General features: G+C 35.6%; 2 long non-coding RNA genes across 2 annotated transcripts; both read left to right on the forward strand.

Moving 5' to 3' along the window:
* Nucleotides 1–1,527: 1,527 nt before the first annotated feature.
* LOC103155377 (uncharacterized) lies at nt 1,528–3,318 on the forward strand. Its single transcript, XR_478034.2, has 3 exons — nt 1,528–1,727; nt 2,036–2,175; nt 3,297–3,318. It is a non-coding gene; the product is annotated as an uncharacterized LOC103155377 (long non-coding RNA).
* An 80-nt stretch (nt 3,319–3,398) lies between these two features.
* On the forward strand, nt 3,399–5,126 carry LOC103155376 (uncharacterized). The gene is made up of 3 exons (XR_478033.2): nt 3,399–3,434; nt 3,543–3,625; nt 3,717–5,126. It is a non-coding gene; the product is annotated as an uncharacterized LOC103155376 (long non-coding RNA).
* The last annotated feature ends 201 nt before the right edge of the window (nt 5,127–5,327 follow it).

Genomic DNA, 5,327 nt, shown 5'->3' on the forward strand with positions numbered 1-5,327 from the left:
CCTCTCCCCCTCTCCCCCCTCCCTCGTGGAAAAGTAAGGTTTCTTTCTCCAAAAACTAAGACCAGCCCCCGACCAGAAAAAGGAACATCTATGTGGCCCTCGCAGGAAAAAGTTTGGGGACCCCTGACGTAGATAGACCAACGACATCTACACATATGACTTCTACTTATTTTTGACACAAATGGAACCCCATAATTAACTCCATAAAATGGAACCCCATAGATGTGATGCTCGTATAAACCACAAGGTAGCGGTAATGCAACAATATGAATGCCGACAGTCATAAAACCCCAAAGAAGAAGAGAAGGATGAGGAAGCGAGAAGAAAGGAGATGGCGGATGGTCTGTTTTGTTGAATGTTCGAGTGTTTCTCTAAACACCTTTATCAACGAGCAGTTAATCCTGCTGAAGCAACTTTCAAAGAGTTCAAAGAAATAATCGTAAAGTTGGAGAAAGAGATGGATGATCGGCGCAGACTGCTGGATTTCTCCCGGACTCCCCGGATTATTTTACATCGGATAGGTAGGAAACACCAGCAATTGGATGAAGGTTAAAGGATAAATATCTGAAACTTTCTTTATCAGGGTCATTTTAGTAACTGCTACCTTCTCGTATAACTGATTTTTAACAGGCAAACCCTACTCGAAAAAAAGTACTTTAGTATATTTCAAATATACTTAAATTTGTGTAAGTATATTTTAAGTATACTAAGTATTAAGTGTAATACCTATAAATATATAGGAAGTATACTAAAAGTATGCTTGTACCAATTTTGATATAACTTTAAACACACTTAAATATAATTGTACCAAAATACACTTTTAAGAAATATATTAAATACAAGTATACTTTAAGTGAACTAAATAAGTATTTGCCCAAGTGCAGACTTGCTCAAGTGTGCATTTAAAATATATTTTAAATATGTTTAAAATATCTTTTAAAGATATTTTGTGTATAGTTTAAAGTATATGCTCAAAATTGAATTTTTTAAAATTCACTTAACGCTTAGTTTAAATGATTAATTTCAGTATCTTTTAAATTACATCTCGGTGTATACTTTAGGCTAATAAAGTATGCCTTTTTAGGTGCCTTAATAATTTTTACAATTTTTGTTAAAATGGCAAAGAATAAAAATAATAATAATCCTAATAGTGGAGCTGGATGTAATGTATTTTAACAAAAATAATGTATTCAATGTACATATCAAACATTGACAGTTTAGTGACAGGTTCCACAACAAAATAATATTTGTCCTTAACACTAAATGTAGCAGGTATCTTCAGTTTTACTTTTCTCCGAATATGATCTGTTGTTTTCAGTTTTTTAAGTAAAACACGGAAGCTGTCTTTACCGAATCCATTTTCAGATGTTTGATGTTAGATCTGATGGTGAACGCCATTAGCTCCAGTTCACACTCCAAACCAGATGGTGGCGGTATTGGACACTTTCAGGTTTTTTTAAAAGCGTCATAAAAAGCAAAGAAGAAGAAGAAACCATGAGCCGGAGAAAATAACAGACCCTGTTCAAATTCGCCATTTTTACTCAGAATATTACCTTAAAAATTGAGAGAGTCTTGATAATAGTTAGTGGTTCTGGTAAATTCAAGCTGGTGACGTCCTAGTCCGAGATAGACGGAAACACAACTGGACAACAACCGGATGGAAATGAAATGTGGGTCACGAAAAGAGCCCGGAGGGAGGAAGGCTGCTAACGTGTTGCTAGCTGGTGGTAAGTTTGTTTCAAAATGCTAATTATCTTTGTTCAATTACAAACATTGCAGTAAAGATAAGCAAACTTACGTTGATTTCAGACATAATTATTTTGTGAATTTTATTGTGACTTTTATGATTATTACTATAACAATCATTCAGCTTCCTGTTATAACTGCATAAAGGCTCTCTGTTGCGACTTAATACGTTTCTTCATAAACTTAACCTGGTTTTAATCGAGCTCAGTATGCCAAAGAGACGTTGATATTGTAAGGTTGTTGTTATAACTTGTTCATCAATGTTTTTATCTTCAACATATGTTTGCAGTCTAAGCAAATGAAGACGAAAGAGGAAGCCAGAGAAATCAGGTGTTAGAAACCTAAAGACTTTCCTGTCTCAGAAGAAGCTCTGGCTCCACCAGATCAACAACCAGCTCTGAGGATGAACCTCCACATTGTCTTCATCGTGTAAGACTTTTTTTTTTTTTTTTAAACTGAGCAGCTGGCCACAGTTTTAACAGCAAAAACTGGTGTGTTGCCAACACCAACTGCTTAATAAACATGATTTGGGTCTCGACGATCCGAGACCCATGTAAATATTTTTCAAATGCCGGTAGAATTCGAACCACGTAAGGTAGCACAATAATTTTTTTTTTTTATATAAAACCGTAATAATTATACTTACTTTTCCGACAATCCACGTGTCCCAGAAGCGCTTCATGCCTGCACTATGACTTCGCAGATTTATATAACATATATGACAAGGCAAAATCCATAAGTGGCATCGATCTATATGGTTTTTAGATCTGCGCCATCACTTCCTGGTTTGGATCTCCCATTCTCACGTCGACAGCATAAGATATCGTGAGATATTCTCACAGGACTTCATTTCCCATCGGACTTTATTTCCGGGTACAAAATGCTGTACCATACACATTGTGCCACGTATACAGCTACAGCTGACGTTCAACATATATGAGGAAGTGGGGTTCAAAACGAAGCCACGTGTGCTCTACACGTTTTTTTTTTTTTTTTAGAGAACTTTATTGAGAAACGGTAACAGTAACTGTACAGTACATTGTCGTAAAATGTGCGCCACAATATACAAAGTCTATATGACAGACACACAACATTTCTATTTTGGCTTTGTATACATGTTATAAAGTTGACTGTATGTGAAAAACTAACTTCTGCAAAAACTCAAAATACAACTTTTATGGTTCAGAAGGCATATATGCAGAATTTCTGTATTGACATATATGGTAAATAATATTAGGAAAATGTTATATTTGCAATGTATTGAAAAAATTATGAACCGAATTACATTTTTGTTATTTTTCTTTGCAGTTTTTAGCATTTTATTTAGTTGTTATGGATTAATAACATATAAATTGTGAAAGACCTGGATATAAGAATTGTATTGATGTATTGGTTATTGAAATGCTACAAACGATGGCTGTGCAGCATCCAAAAATGTAAAAATAAGCTCATGCAAGCCTTTATAATTATTAAAGATAACTGGACAGAATTTTTCCCCTGGTTAATCTAGCATTTATCTTTCATAGATTTTATTCATTGTTGGCTTTCAGGGCCCTGTGATGGACTGGTGACCTGTCCAGGGTGAACCCTGCCTCTCATCTGATGACTGCTGGAGATGGGCACCACCAGCCCCCCTCACCACCCTGCAAGGATCAGTGTGTTCAGATCATGGATGGAAAGGTTTTAAGGTAGTTTGTCTCCTTTAGTCCACACTTAAAACAGCTTCATACTTATTGCCAACATCAACTGATTCTATGACATTGCTTACTATTTTTTTCTACTTCTAACATAAACAGGCAAAGACACCCAGAAATGTTTTTCCACACAAGGCATTCGGTCCCAATCATAATCAGTTCTGATGATGCCACATCCTAAAATTGTAAGTCTTACTTTTTTATTTGCTGTTTTTCTATACTCTTTAAAATACAAATGCTTTCTTTGTTTAATTGCTCTATTGATCTTTTTTGCAGGTTTCTGTGAAGTGCAGTGAACAGGAATGTTCTGTCGTTGATTACTTACTCATCGCCAAAGAAACTTATGGAGCCACCATTTTCCTAGAACCATGCACATAGACTTTACAATATACAGAAGCAAAATCAGTAATTCCGGACTCGGAATTAATTTCAATGTCCACGATCGTCAACAAAATTTTATATATATATTTTATTAGTAGCTTTAGCAGGGTTAAGTGACAGCAGCTTGCTTCAAAAGGTTTCCATTATCTCCCTTTTTAACCCAAGATTGTTTACAGTTTTATTCAACAAACTCATTTCACAGGTATAAAAGCTCATTTGAACTTCAATATAATCAAGTTTATAGTATAATCATGCACACTTAACTATATGTCAAACAAAATGAGAATACATGAAATGCATGTCAGATAAAACCAGATTATATATTGAACTACTTTTACTTCCAAGAATCAAAACACATCTTATAATGATAATACATGAAATACATCATTCTTTCAATTAAGAAAAATCAAAATACAAGACCACTCATTTCTCTCAGGCTCTTATCTGTTTTCTGCATGCGCCTGGAATGATCTCATCAAGATCGCCACTTTTCACAACAGCATTTAACAAGAGCATTAAACCATCAAAGTGTTACCAAAAGGGTAATATATTGAAAGCACAATGTAATTAGTTTCACCTGTAAAGTGTGTAATAATTGATCCTTCTATGATCTGGTAGCCTGATATGTTCCCACTACTGATGTGTGTATGAAGCATGTAATGTACAAAGTGGCAAAGCAGAATAATAAAGACAATAAGTAACTAAAAAGTGTACTTCGTTAGCAATTACAATAAACAAGAAGTGTAATTGTAGCACTGTTAGAATGGCCCTTAGCGGCTGGAGGAAGTAGGAGACTTGAGGCAGAGAAACGGTGCAATTTGTTCATCAACATTTAACAGACAAACAACACTGCTTACAATGGCCCAGGGTCTCGGCAGCAACAACAGCCAATGTGGCTAAAATGCAGCCTTTTGTAGTCCCTGGCTGTTCCAATTGACAAACCCGCCAAGAAACGGGGTAAAACAAAATGCTCTAAAAACACATCTCTCTCGATAAAAATATAAATCCAACATTAAATTTATAAAGTGCATAGCTCTATTGCTCCCCCTCTTCCATCTGCTTTGGTCTCTTCTGGAACATTTAAAAGGTGCTCAGGCCCCCGGGGAATCTTTTAGCCTGAACACCCTGCAGAGGAAGAGACATTAAACCACACCCACACAAAGTCTTCAAACATTTCAAACAATCACAATACTTATATTATCCCTTTGTTTGTTGTATTTTAACAGGACACCATCAGTTCCAGCTGAGATACCACTGCATAAAAACACAATAAAATACTTCAATCTGTTTGTACCCGTTTCTTTTATCATTCAACACACATTTTAAGTGTTTTACAGCCAATTTCACCTACTGTATTTTCTGGACTATAAGCTGCTACGTTTTTCCTACACTTTGAACATGCGACTTTGCTGTGGATTTCCCTTCAACCACCAGGGGGCTATTTAGCAGGAAGTGAATCATTGAAAGTCAGAATTGGAAATCAAAGAAGAACGCGCTAATTTTCAT

The sequence above is a fragment of the Poecilia formosa genome, unplaced genomic scaffold (assembly GCF_000485575.1).
Source record: "Poecilia formosa unplaced genomic scaffold, Poecilia_formosa-5.1.2 Scaffold426, whole genome shotgun sequence".
Classification (NCBI taxonomy): Eukaryota; Metazoa; Chordata; class Actinopteri; order Cyprinodontiformes; family Poeciliidae; genus Poecilia; species Poecilia formosa.